At 40.1% G+C, this 23,561-nt stretch overlaps 1 long non-coding RNA gene across 2 annotated transcripts in view; it reads right to left on the minus strand.

Moving 5' to 3' along the window:
- LOC139082835 (uncharacterized) overlaps positions 1-23,561 on the minus strand; it is a 70,480-nt gene that overhangs the window by 20,106 nt on the left and 26,813 nt on the right. Inside the window, exons 1-4 of one of the 2 annotated variants that reach the window (XR_011539125.1) lie at positions 13,798-14,027; positions 3,207-3,303; positions 828-1,042; positions 77-234 (exon numbers count right to left, since the gene is read on the minus strand). This is a non-coding gene — a long non-coding RNA (uncharacterized lncRNA). Of the gene's footprint in view, positions 1-76; positions 235-827; positions 1,043-3,206; positions 3,304-13,797; positions 14,028-23,561 lie in introns of those variants that run through there. The other variant, XR_011539126.1, reaches the window with a different exon arrangement.

Raw genomic sequence — 23,561 nt, forward strand, 5'->3', positions numbered from 1 at the left:
CCTGCTTTTCATCTCTCCTCCATAAAGCCACACAGTGGGCTCGCTTTTCCCAAAGCTGATCATGTCATCACCCTACCTGACATTCTCTAGTGCCTCCCCAGCACCCACACAGTGAAGCCCCTTCCTCTTGCTGTACACAGGGCTCCATGTAATCTGTCCGCCTTCCCAGCTTCATCTCTTTTTCTGCTGAAAGGCATCCTGTGCAGTAGCCATTCTGAAAAACTTGCAAGATCCCTATTAAACAAGAACAAAATACGATAAATATTAATTACTATTCAACAAGAGGGCATTCTAATTACAAAGCATTTGACTAATGTCCCTTATCTTAATATTATTTAATATTTAAGTGATTTTTTTCCTCCAAAAAGGCTTTTTCATAGCTTTGTGTTTTTGCACAGCTGTTTCCTCTGCCTAGAGTGGTCCTTCCCAGTTAGTGAATTCCTCAACCTTCAAAATCCAGCCTAAACTAACGTCACGTCCTCTACAAAGCCACATTCGCTGCCTTCTTTCCAAGTGTCCCCTCCTGGCTCAGCAGAATCTCTGGCTCCCTCTCTCTTATCCACAGCATCTTGTAAACTTCCAGTGTAGCACTTGTCCACCTGTATTGCAATGTTTTATTCAAGTGTCTGTTTCCCTCCCTGGTCTGAGAGCTCCCTGAAGGTGGGGACCAGGTCTTAATCATCTTTAAATCCCCAGAACCAGCCCATGCTGCCACACAGCAGACTCAATAAATGATGAATTTTATTCATTTAAACCATATGAAATTGCCATTTTTAAAGGTTATAAATGGTCAAATACCAGCAATTTCTTATGGTTCAATCTCTTACCAAAAATATTTTCATTGTCTTTCTCCACACAGCTGAAAGCACCTTATGTGCATTGTGTAATTAATCCTGGGGAGATCCCTGTAGGATAGTGTGAGAAATTACGATCGTCATTCTATCGATGGTTCAGTAGGTTGTGGGCAGAAGTGGAGCTGGAACCAGATCTTCCTACACTCATTCCCTCATCCTTGGGTCCACCATACAATATTCATGGAATTCTGGAGAAAGGAAGAAATTCAAAGGGTCACCTGCCTGGCAGCTCCAGGCAGCAAGACACATAAATCATCCTCAGACGGTTTTCTATCTTTCCTCTCATGTATCCAAAGTTGAAGAGGATCTGCTCTCTCACAATAACAATTTAATATTTTCCTCTCACCTCCTCACCAGGCAGTCCATGTCCAACCCATCTCTCTCTTGCTGTAGTGTGTCAATTTCTGACTTTATGGAGATAAAGCGGCTGTGATGTCCCCAGCTTTGTAATAACCCTCCTACTACTTACAACCACTTGTTCTCCCCTGAGTTTTGTTTTATTCCTGAAAAATATCCCTTCTCTTTTAAACTCTATTTGTAGGTCCTTCACATCATTTTAATCAAAAGATTCCAGGGTTTTCTATAACAATGTTTCCCAGTTTCACTAGACCACATTAAAAATGGAACACCATTAACATCCTGCTGACCTAACATACACTGGAATAAAATTTGGGAAACAGGGCTCTGTGATGTTTGCACATTCCTTTTAAACATTAAGATTAAAGCTAGATGTACTATCCTTGTAAGAGCATCATTTGTGTCACACAATATAAAGATGACTTCCCAGACCTGGCAATGTCACATTTCTGTTTACATATTCATTATTGCAATTGTCTCTTTAACCACAGACTCATAATGCCACCTCATACTTAGAGCATTTTTGTGCTTTTATAGTCTTGAATAATAATTGAGCTTTTATTGTCTGTCTTGCATAATAATTGAGTTTGGGTTTATTTATTGCATATGCTGTCTTGATTGGGTTCTGACTACCATTTCATTTTTTCTCTAATTTTTTCTCATCTCTTTAAATTCCATCTGAAGTCTTAGCAACCACCCTATTCTGTCATCCCCTACCCCTTCACCCCTCAGAACTGGTGTTATGTACAAATTGTATTAGGATGCTTCCAAATATGCCACCTTCAAAATTTATTTTATTTTATTTTTAAGTATTAAATAGCTTTGGTGGGAGGTGTCCTGATAAGTTTCAGCAGGCATTTATTGCACGCTCGCTATATGTTTACCCCTGTGCTAGATACTATGACAGCTCTCAAAGTTCATGGCCACTGTGAAGAGGTTGTTCATCCGCACAAGTAGTTAACTAAGAATAGAAGGTACTATATGATCAAAAAGATAAAGGAATAATAAAAAAGTAAGTGTCATGCAAGTCATAAGAAGACGGATGTCAAGGTTGGACTTGATCTATGATATGAAAGGCTGGGAGTATTTAGGTGTTTAAAAAGAATAAAGAGGTGACAAGATGGACCACAGAAGCAACAGCAGATGCAAATTCGGGCATTAATGGTCCATTGCTATGGGGGCTACCCAGCTGGTACATAAATAAGTTACAGCCCCTATTACTCTGCACTATCATTAGGTATATAGAATTCTGACATCCTCACAGGTTTACAACTACAAGGACGGCAGGGATGAATGAATAGAAATGAATTTGTCCTTGTATACGCAATGGTTTTAAGAGCGCCTGGCCTATCAATATGTACACATTTAAGATTTTTTTAAAAAATTGGTTTGAGTGAAAAAGCAGGCTAATATGGGGAACGGTGATTGAATTCATGTTATGGAGGCCTCTGAAAGGCAACAGGGCCATTTCAGCTTCACTGGGTGGGAGACACTGAAGTCCAGGACAGAAAAGACAAGATAATGTGGTTTTAGGGGAATTTATCTGGCAACAGCGTGCAGAATGAATTAAAGAAGGGAGAGGGGGAGTTGGAGGAAAAAAGGAGTTATTGTCTAACTCTACCTATCACTCTATCTCTCGCCCTCCCATCTCATTCAAGCTTCTAGAAAGATCTTTGGCATCTCATTACCTTCAAGCCCCATTCACTCCTCAGCTTATTCTAACCTACCTTATGTTCTCACTTCACAGTATTTAACTACTCAATCTCTCTGCAGTATTTAACGTCATTAACATTTTGTCTTTTAAAAACAGCTTTATTTTTTAAAAAATTTTATTAAACTTTATTTTTTAAAGCAATTTTAGGTTCACAGACAGAAGGTACAGACATTCTCTGTATACTCCCTGTCCCCACACACGCAGCTCTATTTTTTTAATTATATAATTATTATAAAAAATTTAAGCAATACTTAAAATGCAAAGAAGAAAGTAAAACTTACCCCAAATCTCCTCTTCCAGAGATAATCACCATTAACATTTTGGTGAATATTCTCCCAAACGTCTCTCCAGTCTATGCCTACACGCACGAGCAGATGGCTGTGTGTATAGAGATTTACATAAATTGGAACATATAATACTCGTTTTTCAGTAACTTGCATTGCTTTTCCTGAACAATAAGTATAAATGTCAGTAAGCATAAATCTGTGTAATTTTTGATAGGGGCATAGTCCTCCGATGACTATGTGTACCATTATTTATATAACACGTTTGCAAATGTTAAAGTTTGTTTCCAGTTTTTAGTATCATAAATAATGTTGCAGTTCACATTTTTATCTTTGAGCCATTTCGCCATTATTTTAATAGACACTCTCCTTCTTAAAATTCTCTATTGTATATTGGGGGTTCTTATGATCTATCTCTGTTGTCCATTGTCTCTAATTCCTCTTGGTTCTCCCACCTCTCTGATGGTTTCTTCTCAGCCATCTTCATGGGCTCTTTCCCTGACTTGCCTTTAAGTACTCATGTGTAACTGGCCTTTATCCTTGGCTCACTCTTGCCCCCATTCTTGTCCTCCATCCTTTTCCCAACCAATCTCATTTATTCTCATAGTTTTGCAACCTCATCCTGATGGACAACTACAAATTCAGGATGCCTATCCCTGACGTCTTTCCTGAAATTCAGATAGATATCTGCAAGCTGCTGCACCCAGACATCTCGAGTAACTCAGTGCATCCAGTGTCTCCACTCTACCCTCAAGCCACCCAATGCTTATATACTCTGCCTTATAGATGCTTCACACAATAGCTTGGGGGTCATTTCTTATTCCTTCTTCTTTCTCGTCACTCTCCATCCAATCAATTATCAAGTCTGTGAATTCGGCTTCCTAAAAATTTCATGAAACGCCTTAAGATATTTCTCAGGAAGCTGCTGGAGGGTATGCTGCACCAAAACAAGAGAGTAAACCAAATAAAGGAAGATACGGTGACCAGGATACAGGGGACTCAAGACGGGAGGGAGAAGAATAGGATTCCCAGGATGATGAGGATGAGAAATTCCAGGGCAAAGGCTGCTCAACAAGGCCAAGCAAGAACCCATCCAAGGGGCAGTGGGATGACAGAGGACTCAGAGAGGGATACCTCCAAGAAGCAAGTGACACTGCCACCACATACGATGTGTTTGAGCACACTGGGAGATGTGGTTATGGTTCAGCAAAGGTTTGGGGATGAATTAGTGATGGCTTCACAGAAAAAATATATGTGTTTTTGTGTGTATGTATACGTGTATGTGTGTGTGTGTGTGTGAAAGGAAATGTAATCATTCAAACCTACATGGCCCAACTCTGAATAGTAATTCCATAATCACAATATTGTCAACACTGAATATTGATTTAATTGAAAATATGGATATAACTATACTAGAAAGATGGAATAAAAGAAAGTATTTAGTGTATGTGTTGGGAGGGAGTCTCAGAGAACCTATTGCTCATCTTCCAGTTTAGAATATGAATATATAGCATCTAAAATTGAAAAATCAAGAAACAGCACTTAAAGAGTTGATGGGAGTTGCCTGAGAAAAGTGGGAATAGGAATGGGGAGAAATGGGACAGGAAACTCCTGTTTTTCCTCATAAGCCCAGTAGTGTCATTTGCTTTCTTAAATTAGATATATACATTATTTTGATTTCAAAGATAAATTTAAAAAAAGAAAGAAAAGTTGGGAAGGATCTAAATATTCACCAATAGATAGTTAAATAGAAAATGTTTCATTCGTATAAATAATATATGCTGTCTTTTAAAAAAAAAAATTAGATCTATGGGAAAATGCAAGTATCCAAAATACACTGAAAAATGAAAAAAGCTAGTTGCAAAAAGATATTACGGCATTATCTGATTTTCACCCCACCCCAACATTAATAATAAGTCATTTATAGAATGAAACTAATTGGAGGAATTGTAACCAAACCATTAATGATTTCAGGGGTGAAATTTCACTTTTCCATATTATGTGTTTCAGTAATGTTTGAATTTTGCCTAAGGAAAATGTTTTGTTTGGTTCTGGTTACAAAATTATATCACGCAGATATTTCTCATTTCCACTATGTCCTCTTCCTTCCTAATACTCCTGCCCTGAAAGCCCTTAAGTGGCTTATTGGCAGCCTCAGAATAAATCCAAGCTTATTAGGATGGCATTTAAGGCTTTCTAGGGAGGGCGGCTGCCGATGTGTCCAGCCCAGGCCTTGGCCACTTCCTGTCTCGCACTATGGGGACTGCTTGCTCCTCATTCTTATGCTCATCCTGCTCCTCCCTGGGAGACCCGTTTCTGTACCTCTGTCCCTCCATTGACCCACTCTCTCCCCCTGTCAGCCTCCAACACAGTTTAGGCATCACCTTCAGGAAGTCTCCCCTTAATCCTGAGCTGGGTTTGGGGTCCCACCTCTGTACTCCCCAAAGCAGCTTACGCATGACTTACCCTAGGACTTACCACATTGTACAGAAATGATTATTTTCCGTGCCAGCCTCCTGTCACTAAACTATTAACTCCAAAAAGACAGAGGCCATGGCTTACTCATTTCTACATCATCAGAGCCTAATATAGTGTCCAGAATTTAATAAACTTTCAATTCATGTTTAAGTTAATTGAATAATTCAGGCATGAGTTGAGAATTTGTTATATGTCCATTTGGGTTAAACCTCACTATTAATCTCTACTTCAAGGGCCAGAACACTTTGAAAAATGTATGTGCACTGGCATTCTGGGATGTGGGAGAATGGAAAGGGAGTGGGTACGGTTGTCTTCACACCAATCTTCATGTGAACATAGCAGGGATCCTGTGCTAACTGGTGGAGAGGGTGTGAGCAGACCACCTGTGACTGGAAGTGGCAATGCTCACTGTTCCTAGCCTGACACTTTCCTAGATCTGAGACCCTCTCCTCAAGGCACTTGTGCCACACAGACACATGACATGCTCCATAAGGCTGACCTTATCTAGCCATTGAGCCAATCTTTCAATCAGTTATGAATCCACTCAATGGCAATCTGATTTAACACTGATAGGCCTAAATTCTCATTATGGTTGTGGGGGCAGAACCAATGTTCTTCCTTAAGTCCAGGCAGGTTCAGTCTATGACCACAGTTCTTCGACCTTCACAAGTCTGTGGACTCCTATGGGATCCCACTAATGGAAACGATCCAAATTTTACACTTACTCTCACACTTACTTTGACAGACTGCAAAGTGTGTCCCCCTACACCAGGTAGCATTTGGAGTCATTGAGGTGGTCTAAAGCGCTCACACATGTCTTTCCTCTCCCTCTGTTCTGGCCTGCTTCACTAACACCACAGCCCCCACCATCTCCAGGCAAACAGGCACCAGAGACCGTGTCACAGGGACCTCTTTCAGTGTCACATGGTTAGAGGGGCCCCAAATCAGGGCTGCATGGGCTGCAATGTCTTGGAGAGGTTTTAGTGAGATCACTCATTTTGTTTTCCCTGTTCTTCCTCCTCCCCACATACAAATGGCCCTGGGGCCTTCTGACCTTGAGACAAATTCACTCCCAAAAGGATCTATATTCAAAGTATCCAGAATCTGACTTCTCACCACTCTTACTGCTACCACCCCAGTGAAAGTCACCATCTTTTCTCATGAGATCACTAACGTCCTAACTCCCTGCACTCACCCTTTCTCCCTCCAGTCTATTCTCAACACACCCACCCAGAGTTCCTGTTAAAATCTAAGTCAGATCACAGCACTCCTTTGTTCAGAACATCCAATGGCTCCTGTCTTACTCTGCATAAAAACCAAGTTCCTCTCATACGATCCCACAAATCTCATCTCAAACTATTCTCTCCCCTTCTCTCTCTTTTGCCGCCATATTAAGCCTCTCTCCTTTGGCACACATCCACTGTTAGAATCGTCTCCTAGAACTTAGTAATCCCGAAGATATAAATATCAAATATTTTACATTTGGGAGTGTTTTTTATATTATATTTTCTTGGTAAAAATAGAATCTGTTTAATCAGTAAAATAAATAGGTACTAGATTTATAAGTGCCTATAAGGCACTCAGGTAGAAAGAATGGGGATAGAAGCTAAACTTTTCAAAATATATCTTGCTTTGTAGATTTGATTTTTGGACCATGTAAATATTTCACCTATTATAAATTATAAAACAAATTTTAAAAAGCAATCCCCATAAATAAAAGTAAAATGAAATTTAATTGTGAATCTAATTAATCTAGTGGCATAACCACACAGACAGGAAATTTACCAAGTGATTTTAAACACAGTAATTATGCACATCCCTAGTGATATATACCCTAATAACAAAAATAACTTCAGAAAAAAATCTTAAACTGTTTTCAGTAGTCTTATTACTGGTGGTAGTGTTGGTGTTCCTATTCTGAGACTGTTGTATGTATATTATGCAGTAAAAAAAGTGAGAAATTATACTGGTAGAATTGAGAACCAATTATTTTTGACATTAAGTAAGAGGGGATACAGATACAACAGTCATGAAATTAAATGAAAACACTATAGTCCTAAAATGGAATTGCAAGAGTCAATATAAACTCATGATATATTTTATCTTTAAAATAAAAAACATATTTCCTAGCTCTGTCCACTGAAAACAACTAATCCAGTGGCAATGAGCACCCCTGCTAAGTAGATTATGGTCTCTAAATACCATTTCCCAATAGAGGAACCAAGGTTCTTTGGAGGAATGGCTGATTCCAGGCCTGGGATTGAAAAGTACAAATAAGCCTGGAATATCTTATCATAACAGATAGCTCAGAATATATCAACGGCTATCAGGGTCATAACAAAAAGTACCAGGAGCCAACATCAGTAAGGAAAATAATAGCAATGAATTCAAACTCATCAAGTATGTTTTAAATCAATGAGTTCAAAATTATTCTAAAAGAAGGAAAATCTTATTTGTCATGTTCAGAGGATACTAGAGAGCCAACTCTTTGCTTTGAAAACTGATAAATATAGGAAAATAATTAAGCATTTATCCTTACTTTTTAATAATAACTGTACCACAGGAAAACTAAATAATTGATGAGAGGACATTACTTAGTATGGAACTATTTTAGTTAATAAAATGAAGAAGGAATAATAGAACATCTCCATTTTACAACTTTGAATGAATTGATGGATCCAGTCAATAATAATTAGGAAAAAAAGAGACAACCAGACAAAGTACCACCCAATGGAAAAACACAACACCATCTATAAGCCAGTCTTGCCAGAAAAAAAAAGATTAAATCTAAATCTGATCAAGTATCTAAATCCAACTACCAATTTATAAGAAATTCAGGACACTGAGGACAATGTTAAATGAACCACAGGGATACAATTAGCAAAATATGAAGTTTGGAAAACTCTACAGAATTAACAAATTCAGTTTCTTCAAGGAAATTTCAAGAAAAAGAAAAGAGGTATAGGGGGAACTTGTAGATGAAAGGAGAACCAAGAGACATATGAACCAATCACAAAGTACGGACTTTGTTTGGAGTCTAATTTAAATAAGTCAACCATTTAAAATTTTTTAAGGTAATTTGGATAATGTGAACATTAACTGGGGTACTGATGATAACGAGGAATTATTGTTAAGTTTTTTGAAGTGAAAATGGTATTATTGATTTACCTTCAAAAACAGTCTTTTTTTTAGTGCTATATTCTGAAATATTAACAGATGAAATTATATGATGTGTGGGTTTGCTTCAAAATAATCCAGAGTAGGTATTGTGGGTAGAGATGTAGGTGAAATATGACAACAAGCTACAGTTGATAACTGTTAAAGCTGAGTGATGGGTAAGTTCATTATACTATTCTATCTACTTTTTCTTGTTTGAAATTTTCCATGACTAGAAGTTTTTTTAAAGAAATAGATAAGTATATGTCATCAGAAAGAATGTCTGTTCTCAAAGAGATATTTGTACATCCATGTTCATACCAGCGTTATTCACAATAGCCAAAAGGTGGAAGCAATCCAAATGTCCACCTATGGATGAATGGATAAACAAAATGTGGTATACACATACAATGGAATATTATTCAGTCTTTAAAAAGAAGGAAATTCTGACACATGCTACAACATGGATGAATCTTGAGGACCTTATACTAAGTGAAATAAGCCAGTCACAAAAAGAGAAATCGTACACAAATACTGTATGCTTTCACTTATATGAGGTATCTGGAGGGGTCAAACTCATAGAGACAGAAGGTAAAATGGTTGCCAGGGGCTGAGGGGAGGAAGAAAAGGGGAGCTGCTGTTTAATGGGTGTAAAGTTTCAATTTTGCAAGATAAAAAAGTTCTGGACATTGGTTGAACAACAGTGTGAATGTACTTAACACTGCTGAACTGTAGTATACTCAAAAATGGTTAACAAGGTAAATTTTATGTTATGCATAGTTTACCACCAATAAAAATAAAATGTTTTTGAAAAAGAATGATTCTGGATCAGCAAGATTCTGGAAGAGAAGGCATGATAAAAGGGAAGAAATCATACAAGTAAGATAGTCTTAGGACCTTAAAACTGAGAAAGAAATTTAAGTGGAGTTTGGGAGTTGAAGAAGGGGACAGACATTGGAAGCCCATGGAAAAGCAGCTGAGCTATGGAGAAAAGGGGGCATACAAGCAGCCTCTGAGCTCCAGAACACCTTGGATGCCAAAGACACTGTACTGGCCTGTTTGGAAACCAGAGTAAATGAGCCACGTGTTCTGGGAACCATATTGCCTTACCAGTCCTGACATTGCAATGCCTGAACGGAGGGTCGGCATAGCTCATTCTCCTGCGGCCTTTTGTAGGTTGATACTGACTGATGGCTACTGAGCCAGCATAATACCTTGATCCTTCTCCCAACCTCTTGCTGTCACTCACAAGGGTCAAGACTTCCTGGAAATGGTAGACTAGAGGGAATTAAAAACTGCCTTTAAAGTTGCTGGCTTAATTTTAACAGCTTGGAGATGGTACATGAGCTTTAAGACTAAAATTTTTCCCAAAAGTTGGTAAAAAAGCTTTTATACTTAGATACTTAAATACTTTTTTAAGACATCAAGCATTCTGTTAAAAGATAATAAAGTATTAAGGCTAAGAAAAGGGTACTTTATATAATTGGAAAAAGCAGACTATTATACAACACCCATTAACATCTTTTACGACTGATGTGTAGTAAATTTTTACAATGTAATTAAAAGGAAAAAATAATGCAGATTAAGCATTAGGACTAAAAAGGGTGTCAGCACTCCTTGCGAAAACATCCTGGTGGAGTCTATGTCCAGAACAAGTCTTTAAAACTAATGAACAAATATGCATTCAGAGATTTGGTAGCTGTGAAAATTGTAAACGGATTCTGAATTATTTCTGTTCTAGATCATCTTTTCCAAGGCCCTAATGAAGTTAAACACTGCAACCAAAATAGCAATTTTCGTTGGATGACTAGAGGTTTTGTTTTGTTTTGTTTTTTAAGTATACCTTCTCTGCTACAGTACTTAATGGGGCAGAAAAAAGGAGTTGACTCAGGAATATTGAGAAATGAACAGAAAGAAGAGACATTGCCTAAAAAGTTTTTCGAGGTGATATCCGCATATCTTTAATATATTTTAAGGGAATATCTTTGTTATCATCAGTTGTTCATGATGAGTCAAAATCTCTACCCCTACGGTATTTTGTTTTCAGTGCCAGGACTATAGGAGGCTACAGAATGGGACAGACTGGCCAAAGTACTGCATAGGAGTAGGTCTCTTAAGGAAGGGGGCACAGGGACAAATTCTAATGATCAGAGCAGAGTCAGGAGTATGAATATACCCTATTAATGCAAGCGACATCCAGGCAAGGATCTGGAACCACTTTAGGTGTCCTTCCTTTCTATTCCCCTGGCACCTTGGGTAAACCTCAAACACTGCCCTAATGGGCGATATAGCACAATCATTGATTCACCTATCCGTTGTCTCCTAAAGACTGTAAGCTTCTTGAGAACTGTCCCCTTAACTTGTTCAACTTTTTGATTCTAGCCCTTGATACAGTGTCTGGTATGTAGTAGGTGTTTAATAATTGCTTCTTGAATATCTAACTAAAATATCGAATGAATAATATCTTCCAAGTCTACCTTCTTAGTCCTGATGTTTATTGTGAGCTCAAGACCCATATTTCCAACTGGGTTTTGGACAGGGCTACCTGCCTGCCCCAACGGCACTTCAAACATTAAAGCCAAAATCAAATTCGCCATCTTTCCCACCCCACACCACATAAGACTGTTCTTCCTCGCATTTTTCCTCTTCTTCTCCACAAGTAAGTCTTGAAGATTCAAGCAGGCAGGGTTTAGAGCAGATAACAGCCAGTCATGAAAGAAATGTAACTTTCTAGCCCTCAGTCTGAACAAATTGACAATATGGAAATGAAGGAGACCTCAATAAGAATCTCAAACTTTGCTAAGAAAATAGGGTGAATATGTGTGGATTTTTCTCCCTGGCTTTCCTTTCTTAAGGGATCTTCCCTGTCCCAGCTGCTGAGGTTCTGTTGGGCTGCCAGTCACAGGTCTTCACACCTCTTGTTCTCATTGGCCAGTCAGCCTCACTCCTAGGTTACGGCATATAGAGCAGAGACACACAGGCAGGGAGTTGAAGCTGAGTCACTCAATAACCCAAGCATTTCTCAGACTCCTAGAGCTGGCCTGACTTACTCTTCCCAGCATCTGGGGGTACCCGTCTTCCCTTAAGTCTGTGAGCATCCTCAGCATCCTTTCAATAAACCCTTTCTTCTTGCTTCAGAGTCTATTTCTGCAACCCGAAATCAAAGAACCCTGATACAAAGGAAAATTGAAGCGTACTCAAATAAGTGCACTGATCTTTTAAATTATTTTCAAAATGGCTAAAGAAAAGATGGGTGTTAAAGTTTTATAATGAAACTCAAGACTAGAGACTCTAAAAGGGAATAATTGGTCTCACAAAGAGTGAGGATTCAAGAAAAGAAAATTCTGAAAGAATTCTCTCTCTCTCTCTCTCTCTCTCTCTCTCCACACACACACACACACACACACACACACACACACACAGGAAATCTAAAAGAGAAAGAAAGGAGGAAGCATCTACAGAAAACTTTGTGAATATCAAAGAGTTTTGGGCAGAGTCCTTATTTTTAAAAGACATGTACAAAAATGGAAAAAGGGCTTAGAATCAAGGCCAAAATGCAAAAGATCCTACATAAATAGGATTTCAAGGCTCAGATCAAGGTGAAGCTTTTGAAAAATGCTGATGTTTGTAGTTGTGCTTGGAAGATGGGAAAAGTGAATGTGAAGGGGAAAAAAATGAGCATTTATTGAGCACCTCCTGTGTGTCAGCCTCTGTACTGGGTATTTTACATAGACTGACTCATTTGTTGTTAAAAAAAAAAAAAAGGCGGGGGGGGACAGAGTGGAAAGGGATAGAAATGGTCAAGTCTATTGTTTGAGGAAATTACTGTAACCCTAACAGACAGAATTGTCTTCCTTTAAACTAGAGGCATTGTAGTGTCTTGTCTGTATCCTGACACTTTTAGGCTGGGTAAATGAATATAAATGGAGACCACTTACCAGATGTCTAATATTTAAAAGTTATAAGTCAAGCTTTACTCATTCCTAGGCCATGTTTCCACCCAGAGCCCCACAGCCATCCTGGGGAATCATCCTTGAAATCCAAAGGCTGAAAGAGTTGTGCTTTCCCTTAAATGGTGGTACAGATGTGCTGGGGTAGGGGCAAGGAGGAAGCTGGTCCTGGGGCCCAGGAGCTGGGGGCTGGTATTAGGATAGGAACGGGCCTGGTCACCCTGGTCACTGCCAATGCAGGGAGCCCAGCAGGCTAATTCCCGAATCCCATGGCCTAGCTTTTCCAACTGAGGCAGTTATAAGCACTACCCCAAATTACTCCTTAAAGGGGTGGGGTCGGCTGGGAAGCCCAGTGGCCTCGACAATGCTTTGAGGGATTTGGAGTGGCCCACGTTAAACGGATCAGCCGAGCTCTTTCTCTGGTTTCCAGAAGGAGTCTGTGCTTTTCTTCTAACCAATACCCATTCTCACACCCACTACCCCATCATGCTCTTAGCCCAGCATCCTCCATCCTCAGGTGAGGCAGGGGTAGGGTCCAGTTCCACACGTGTGTCCCTTTCCCCAAATTCCCATTTGACCAATCAATTCCAAACATTCAAAGCTTTTTCTTAGGAGATGTAAAGAGGTAAAAGGGTCTTTTTGTATTGATGTTTGTGACATGTGGGCCCTTCTTGCCAAGTGTAATGGTGATAGTGTTTGTATGCATAAACCTCTTAAACTGTAGCATGCAAAACTGAACACACCAGATAAATATAATCTGACCAATGCAGAATAAATTGGGGCCATTACTTCCCACGATCTTGACACTGTTCTCACCGTGCAGTCCAAGATGATTAGCTTCTTTAGCAATCACGTCACACTGTTGGCTCACATTAAGTTAAGAGTTAATTTAAACTCGTAGGTCTTTTTCACAGGAGCTCCTACCAAGCCAGTCTCTCCTATTCTGTAATTGATGTTTTTGAATCTAAATGCAGGATTTTACATGTATTGCTATTACATCTCACCTCATTAGCTTTGAATTTCCTCTCAGTCATTTGCAGTGTTTGCCTTCCCTCCTGTACTTCCATCCTGGGGAGATTGGTAAGCTTATATTCCACATCTCCATTCAGCTATTTGATTAAAGTGGTAAGTAGGGCAAACAGCAGATACGGAATCAATGAGGGAAGCTCACCAACAGCAGGTTTCAACTCAGCTTTTTTGAAATGTTATTTCCAACAATTAGTTTTCCAACAATGGAATGGACTTCTCAGGAAGACAAGTGACCTCAGCAAAGGAGGCTATAGAAAGAATTTTTGGATCTGTAGACTTCTGAGGGCCCTTCTAATTCTAAGCTTCCGTGATTATATGATTCAAAGCCCAGAGTTCTGGGGGACTACCTCAGCATTCCGTGAGCCCTTCTCAGATTCCCGTAGGAAGCCTTCCTACGCCCCTAAACCGCTGTAACGGCTCCTCTAACCCGCCTCCCCGCCACTCTCTCCCTTTTACTGTTCTTACCATAGTCCATCTTTTATAGGGTTGTTGGCATAAGGGTCTTGTTTCACCTTTAGATTCTTACATTCAAGAACTACATTTTGTTTATCTTTATTTCTCTTATACCTTTAGAATCCGATCTGCACCTAGCAGGGATCAAATTTCGGGAAGGAAAAAAGGGGTGGATTGGCATTTTGAACTCAAGAGACAGATTTAGAGTTCCAACAGCAAAAGGGACTCTTGATCTTGGTCCCCCCGACTGGGCACTCCATGAAGGCTCTCTGTTCCTACTCCTCAGAAACCAACACAGTGTTTAATACATGATAGAAACTCAGTGAGTATTTGTGGAATGATAAATGAGTTGACAGTTCCTCCGGGAAGGAATTCGTTTTAATCTGTTTTCTGGGTATGGCTACAAGGGACGGGGGTCGGGTGGGGAGGAAGCAGGCCGTGGGCAGGGGCTGGGTTGATGGAATAGTAGACTCTGACATCATTTTGAAAGCACAACACAGATACCAAGGCCTGAATTGCCCTAATTATTCTAGGAACTTATCCCCAACCCTGACTTCAGACTTCCCAGCCCAGAATAATCTTCTATTTGGAGAGTCTCAGATCTCTAACCTCTCCCTCCTCCTACTCTTTCAGTCAAACCCCTGTCCTAGCTTAGTCTTGCCAGATTTAGCAAATAAAAACACAGATGCCCAGTTAAATTTGAATTCCAGAAAAACAACAATTAAATTTTTTTTAGGATAAGTATGTTCCATGCAATATTTGGAACATACTTATGCTAAGAAAATATTTGTCATTTGTGAAATTTGAATTTAACTGGGTGTCCCTTATTTTATCTGGCAATCCTGTTCTGAAGACACACTCTGGATTCGCTTTCCATACAAATTGCCTTTTCCTAAACTGTCACTGGGCACATGACCTCCATCTCATCCCCTTGCACACCATTAAATCTGGGCTTGTGATTAATATTGTGGAAGTAATGCCAAATGTCAAAGGGCCATTCATTAGCAGTCACACAACATTTGATAGAACTCTGATCCAACTTAGCCCTTGCACTCAGGTTAGAGAGGTAACAGAAAGAAATCAAGTTCCTTTCCTTAGTTTGCACAGCAAGTCACCGTCAGAGCCAGAATTGTGATCTAAGATTCTGAATTTGGAGGCTCGCTGGATTCTGTTGCCTCTGTCTGTGTTGAGGACTTTATTCTCTCATGCAGTCCTTCATCTCTTAGGAGTCTTAAAATTGCAGGGAAATCCCCTGGGGGGTGCAGCTTAGGGGTAAGGGGAGGGGGAGCAATGGCATTGTTCAAAGGAAAGCATCTATTACACACGAGCCTTCCAGCAGGCAGCCCATACGACCTAAGACATCCGAATCAGGCTGGAGCCCACCTTAGCATCAGCAGGCTAACCCCATAATGTTCCTTTAGACAGCACCTGAGGCAAGAGAACAAACACAGGTGACTTTCTCACTGTCTGCTGCTGTGTGTCTCTGTCTTGTCCTCGGCCTTAGAGAGATTATAAAGGGAGAAAAAGGAAAGAAGAAACAACAAGCCGCTTGGTTGATTTTTTTTTTTCCCTTAGTCTCTTAAACACTCTGAGTGAAACTCAAAATGGCTTAATTATTGAAAGATATTTTTGTGCTAAAAGACTGGATGTTTGATGCTTTCCCCCTGCAGCTCTCTCTCCAGCCCAGCTAGGATCCAAATCATCTTTCAGTAAAACCATCTGCTCTTTAAAAATTCCTATGTCTTAAAATGTGCAAAACTCAAGACCTACCTTCTCATCTAGACTCTGAATACATTCTCTTTGCGCCGGGTTCCTTGTGGAGGACGATTCATAACACATCGCTTATTATTTGGAAACTGGTCTACAGTTGGTCCAAGTTCATCCTTTGCCTGCCTCGTCATTTCAGACACGCTGGTATGGAAACAGGTTATTCACTTCTTAAGCTTCTATCTATAATACTGTACGGGAGTCATTCCATTTCATACCAAAACAAAAGACACATAACCTCCATATGAAAGTTATAGACGTGTGCATATAGAAGTGAACCAGTTCTTCTTCACCGGAGACTGTGCCCCAATTGTCTGAACTACAGTCTTCTGTGAAACCTATTGGGGATCCAGGACATGGAAAATGTCCGGGAATTTTACGAAAAGATCAAGCCAAAAGCACCTGTCTTCTGTGTTATTAAGTACTTAAGTACAGGCACCAACCATGATGCCAAGTCTCAAAAGGGCATACTTTTTTCGGATGAAAATATTTTAGTGACTTTGGACTAAACTTGTCCAGAAATACCTTCTTCCTTTAACTGCCAGAGTACGCTGACAGATAAACTGATGCTGTGGTATAATGACGAGAGCAGCACTTTGAAGCCTGGGCTGATGTCTTTGCATTTCTGCCAGGAAAGCAGCCTAGGTCACAGAAGCCTGACTTCCCAGCTGCAAGCCCCTCTTTGAACAGAGAAATTTTGGGGTCAAGCTCCTGCCAGTGTTTGTGTCTCAGAGTCCAAGAACTAAATAACCACATCTGAGCAGTCTTAGATCTTATTCTATTTTAGAAATAGATTAACAACATTTAATATTAATGAGGAAAAAATTAAGACATCTTAGTATAGAGGTGCATGGAGCCCTGGATGCAAACAATGTAGGTTCCTAAAAGTTCCGATAAGAACAAGACCACAGGCAGAGAATAACATGATGTTTGTAAAGCAGCCTGGCTCAATGAAGAATTTCTGTTCCACAGCCTGCCGGGGGCTGTGGTACAGGGGGAAACTGCATGACAAGCTCCAAATTGCTTTTCTGCAGTCTCGAGAGGCAGAATAGAGCAAAGATGGGCTGCCGAGGCTGCCGTGGCTTTTAAAGAATGAACTCTAAATGGACCCTCTGGTGACAGCTCTGTCAAAGAAGAAGGATCAGCTAGTTAACAATGAACGTCTCCATTCACATTTTGTGGCTGTGGTCAAACCTGTCCTGTTTTTGCTAAAAGATCAGCAAACTTGAGGGAGGGCTCTCAAGATAAGAAGCAGTTAACGTTTTTGAAAAGCACCACCCCAGGGAGGGTGGATTCGTATGTGCCTGTGAGCGGGAGCTAGTTTGCAGAGCACAACTTGGCTGTATTGTGCAAGATGAACACAGAATACAGATGTGGGGCTGAGGAGGGGCTGGGCGGAGCTGGACTTCGACATCACCTCCAGCAAGGAAAATGTTGGCAGCATTCTTCACGGCTTTCTGTTTACACAACTCGGCTCAGAACGTATTGATTTTTTGGTAGTTAATACCAAGCCATTCAGGGAACTAAAAACCCAAGCAGCACAAAAATCCTCTCTGGGTAAGATGTTTCGGTTTGCAAATTGCTGTGAGACAGACTCAAGCAAAACTGGATCTTCTGATGTTGTAGGGGTTTCCACACCGCTCTGCCTCTTTGTCCTTCTAAATGCTGGCTCCCAGGAAAGCTGGAGAAATGTCTGCCTGCCCAGGCACTGTCGCCTAGCAGGAAGCAGGCTCAGGCAGGATCAACATCTGTGGACAGCCTCTCTGTGGGAGATTTGTCTGCGTGAGATGTGCTGATCCCGCGTGTTCAGCTTGAGGTTGTCTTGAGTGGAAGATTTCTCTCACGTTGCTATGCTGTCTTTGCCAAGACAAATGCTGAATTATTTTTCTCTCCAAATGATATCCTGAGTGCTAAACACTGCAAGAGGAAACCAAATTCCTCTCTTCTGGATTCAGCTTGCACATGGCAAGTTGTGTAATCTCTTGGGACCGCTACTGTTGCCAACAGAAAATTAAAACCAATTTGGCTAGATAATAAGGAGCCACGAACATAACTCTTTTTTCTTAATTTGCCAGGAATTTGATGTTCCCACAGGGATGAAAGTCAGGCATTCAGAGCTGTTTTAAGGGAAAAGGAGTTGAAGGGGAAAGAACTCGATTCCATTTTCTTTTCACTAAAGAATTGTAATACTTAATTCAGACGTACAGCAAAAAAGATTCATGGAGTGAGAAGGTGTACAAGTTGTACTTTCTACCAAAAACACACACCCATAGTGCTGAATTAGTGAAAGGGAATATTTCTGTGGGGCCAAGTAGACATAGAGATCCTACGTAACAGAGTGTAAGTCAAAAAGATTTTGAGTTGTAATATGATTTTGTTGCTACATGTTTTTAATAAAGCCCTCAGAATTTTTTTAAGTCTGTAATAAAGATGACAATGAATGTCAAATGATAGAGATTTGAGTTAGGCAATAATTGTCTGTATTTATCGAATGCCTGCAGTGTGCCATGTGTGTTCTAAGTGCTTTGCACGTAGTGGTATATTCTTAATCCCACTTTACAGATACAGAAACTGAGGAACAGAGAGGTGTGCAACTTGCCCCAGGTCACCCAGCTAGCAAGTGGCAAAGCCAGAATTTAGACCCACGTGAGCTGGCACCAAAACCTGTGCTCTTAACTTCTGGGCTTTGCTGCCTCTCAGGAGCCCTTAATCTTGTTTTTTGCACTCTGGCAGATATGCCAGATGTGATGAGATAAGCATACAAAACAGCATTTTGGAGTGTCCCCAATTTCTGACACACACCCCCAATTTTACAGTGAAATCACATAGAGCTACACGCTCTTGTTTTTAACATGGCATCCATTGAAGTACTTATAAATGAGTAATGAAATCAGTTGTTTAAAGGCTTCCAATAATAAATATGCCTAATCTAACTATTTAATTGATTTTTTAAAGACTCAGTTTTACTCTAGACCTCCCCTCCCATGTTAATATTAATAAAGTCAGTGAATACCACAAAGAATAAATATAAAGGCACTGTGTTTCTATTGTTAAACATAGAAAATAAAACATATAATTTTAGTGTTATTAATATGAATAATGTTACTGCAAATTTTACTTGCGTCATTGCTCTGCCTTTGACTTAGTGACCATAAGTCTTTTGTCATTATCAACAGATAAGTTCACAGCATCATTCTTGCTCTCATGCAACGCAGATATGGACGTCGTTTACATATGCCCTTCATCTACCCTTGACTTCTTGCTAGTTAAAAATTTATTTGTGGGCAAAATTTAAAAATAAACAGAAGCAGCTATGATCACAAGCTGCACAGTCACTTGTAAGCACAACTATAACAGCAGATCAGTAACTATCAAAAGAAATCATATTAGGGACCGGCCCCGTGGCCAAGTGGATAAGTTCGCGCGCTCTGCTTCGGTGGCCCTGGGTTTCCCCAGTTCACATCCTGGGCACGGACATGGCACCGCTCATCAAGCCATGCTGAGGCAGCATCCCACATGCCACAACTAGAAGGACCCACAACTCAAAATACACAACTATGTACCAGGGGGCTTTGGAAAGAAAAAGGAAAAATAAAATCTTAAAAAAAAACAAAAAAGAAATCATATTAGAAGGGAAAAGAGTGAAGCAACATCATTATAGATATAACCTGAATTAGCTGCAATTTCTTTTACAAAATGAAAAGAAAAATCATTCCAGAACCCCAATATTTTATAATTATTAACCAATTAGTTGCTATAGATTTCATAACTTGTCACAACACATTGGTCTATCCCGACTTTACAGTTAAGAATAAGCTGAGCTGGATGAATTTTGCCATAGTCCAGTTCAGCTATTCATTCATTTATTCATTCATTCAACAAATATTTACTGAGTGCCTCCCATGTGTCAGGATCTGTTTGTCCTCTGGAGGCATGCTTGTCAGAAATTGAGTTCCTTACATGTTGTGCCCAATAAGAATGCTCTGTGTATTGAATGATAGCATTTTTATTAAAAACTTTGGGTTTTCTGCCTTCTAGCTTTTAATTCTCTTTCTTGGCAGCATCCCAGCCAAATGACAGGCTTCCTCCAGGAGAGCACAGTGGAAGTTAAAGACCTTTCATCTTAGTCCAAATCACCCTCTACAGATTTTGTTTCCCTCCTGAGTAAATCAGAGCTTAATAATTTCAACATCTCAGTGATAAAGCATCCTGAGGCTGGTGCTCATTGTCACCTGTCTCTGGCTGTTTGTCATCAGCCTTCCTAAAAGGTGAACTATGTTGTCTGTCCTTGTTGGGAAGCAGATGGAACAGAAATGAGCAGGGATGGTCACCGTTAGTGAAAGGAATCAACATTCCTAGTGAGAGGCAGACTCCTTAAGAAATAATTCAAGGGCTTTTCACTAAAAAGAAATATATATATGATTAGTAAATGGCTGTTGACTTCTGACTTTAATGTTGATTTTGGCTACAGGGAAGTAAAAGTCACTACTAGGGAGAAAGTCAAGGTGGTGAACCCTGAGAAAGAAAATTATACGGTAGTTCTGTCATGACTATATTCCAAGTGCCATAATTAGAAACCTCTGAAAACCTCTCTCTCTACAGCTATGAATTTCAAAAATATGATGGATTTATTCTGCTTGAAAATAACATTCTTAAGGATGAAAGACCCTTGGGAAATCCTAGAACAGGAAATTATCCAACCTCTACAAGGCAATTAGCAGTCAATCAAAGTATATTTATTTGCTTTTCATAAAAAAAACTTCATTGTTTACATGACTGCATTGAATTTTTATGAAGCCCGTAATAGAAACCTACTGACTCATCGACAGAGCTTGAATTGATTCAGAAAATGCTGTGATAAAAATCCCAGCTTGGTATTTTTGGCCTTTCTATAGAGGAGAGGGTTTCAGCAGCTCTTTAAAACAAATCCTGAAACACAGTCCATCACTCGAGAGTTTGTTTTTTGCTTTTAGCAATCCCGTATCTAGGTTTTTCTCCTGTAGTTAATCATTTAGTGGCGTTCTTTGTTCTACCATGAAATAACAGACAACAATGCAAATCACAATTGCAAAATTCGTTTAGCAAACAGTGGAGCAAATGAATCACGGGCCTGTTGGGAGATGGATTTTTAACTTGTTACCGAAGCACAAAACAAGACTTGGGTCTGAACCAGCAGCCTTTTTCCTTTCAGGGCAGGTGTGAAATGTGTTCTCTCCCAAGGGCGATGAGCCACAAGAGGTTGGGGGAACTGGTGTGGTTTAATTCAAAGTCACCTCAAGTCTTGTTTGAAGTTCGTGAAGGCAATTCAATTCAATTGCATCAACATTCACAGAGCTCCCTTGTTCAAGGAGGTGTGTGTGCTGAGGGGTGTGGAAGCCACAGTGATGCTCAGACGTTAGCACATCCACTCAGAACTCAAAAGACTGGCATCCCCAGCACCAGCATCGCACAACCTTCTTCCTAATTGGCTCAGTGATCCTATGAAATTCACTAGGCATTGAAGGATCTTGAAAATCAAAGCAAGTCTAAACAGCCTATTTCCTGGAATTTCAGGAGCCTGCACATTCTAGATCAAAACTGGGAAAGGAAAAGTCAAGTATCTAACACACCATTCACTTTGGAAACCCTTTTTGCATACGTCAGTTTTTATAGCTATGTGATTCACTAAGATTCATTAAACTTATTTAGATGTATTTCGACTAAGTTAATTTCATTTTTGACCTGAGTTCCAATTTTTAATTAGAACTTTAAAGTTTTCGTACTTAACTCTATATCTCTCCTATAATTTTTTTCAAAGCCTAATTATCATAGCTAATGTTCATTGCACTTGCTCTGAGCCCAGAATCGTATGAAGCACTTTAATACATCACCTCATCTAACCCTCACTTCACCCCTAGGAAGTGTGTGTGATTACCATCCCACTTTGACAGGCGATGAAATTGAGATTTGGGGAAATTAAGTAACTTGCCAGAAATCATAGCGCCACTGAGCGGCCATCCCGGATTTGAACGTTGGCTTATTTCCTTCCTCCCCGGCCCACTCCTCCTTCCACATTCCCTGTCTATTATGTTCTCCAGCCTTTCATGCTTCAGTTTTATTTGCTTCATTTACACTCTTTTCTCCACATGAACCAACCAGCAGAGCTCTGCCCTGGACTTTGTGAGCTCAAGCTTCTGCCAACTCTGAAGTCTCCTGACTCACTCCAGACCATAGTTCATCATTGTCTATATGAGTGGTTCTCAACCAGAGGTGATATGCCACCCTGGGGACATTTGGCATTGTCTGGAGACTTTTCTAGTTGTCACAACCAGGAGCAGGGATGTGCTACTGGCTTCTAGTGAGTGAAGACCAGGATGCTGCTGAACATCCTAACAATGCACAGGACAGGTCCCCACAGCAAAGAATTTTCCAACCCAAAATGTCAATAGTTCTAAGGTTGAAAATCCTGATCTACATGATACAGTCGTTTAAAATAGGCTCACTTCTCTTGTGAATTTTATGTTTGTGATATCCCATTTCACTAACTAGGTTATCCCTAGGAACTAATCCAATACTTCTGTGTCCCCAGTGTCCAGCAAATGCCTTGTCCAGAATAGCAGGCTCTTAATACATATATCAGGAGTGATGAGTCATCATCTCTTTCTTCACTCACTTCCTTCACTGTTCCACAGGTATTTATTGACTATCTTTTTGTGGTGAGTTCCAGCTGGACACTGGGAGTAAAATGTAAGCGATATAGACACACCCCTACCTTCAAGAAGCTTATAGTCTAGAGGAGACTCAAACCGTAGAACAGGTGCTGAGTGCTGGGATGGGAGACGTGTAGGAGCCACGGGCAAGGGAAGGCATAGCAGGAGCAAATAACTAGAGGGGACAGGTGGTGAGAAAGGCTTCCTGGAGGACGTGACAATTAAACAGACACCTGAAGGATGAGTAGGAGTTAAACAAATGAAGTGGAGGAAGTATTCTAGACGGGGGAAATAGCATGCACAAAGGCCAAGAGATGAGACAGTAACACAAGCAGGAGGTGGGCGCTCAGGCTGCAAGGGGCAAGCACAAGGAAGTTAAGGGCCTCAAAGCCATGTACAAATGTTTAAATTTTGTATCAAGGATAACAGGAAGCCAATGAAAGTCTTTAAGCAAAAGAGTGACAGGATCTGATTTTGTTTTTAAAGAATCACTCTGGCTCCACATCATATGTTATCAGAGAAATGCAAATTAAAACAACAATGAGATACCACTACATACCTATTGGAATGGCCAAAATCTGGAACACTGACAAGACCAAATGCTGGGAAGGAAATGGAGCAACAGGAACTCTTATTCGTTGCTGGTGGGAATGTAAATTGGTACAGCCACTTAGAAGACAGTTTGGCAGTTTCTTATAAAACTCCTATAAACTCTTATAAAACTCTAATAAACATACTCTTACCATATGATCCAGCAGTACCTCTCCTTGGTATTTACCCAAAGGAGTTGAAAACTTATGTCCACACAAAAACTTGCACATGGACACTTA

Source organism: Equus przewalskii, chromosome 4, assembly GCF_037783145.1.
Source record: "Equus przewalskii isolate Varuska chromosome 4, EquPr2, whole genome shotgun sequence".
Classification (NCBI taxonomy): Eukaryota; Metazoa; Chordata; class Mammalia; order Perissodactyla; family Equidae; genus Equus; species Equus przewalskii.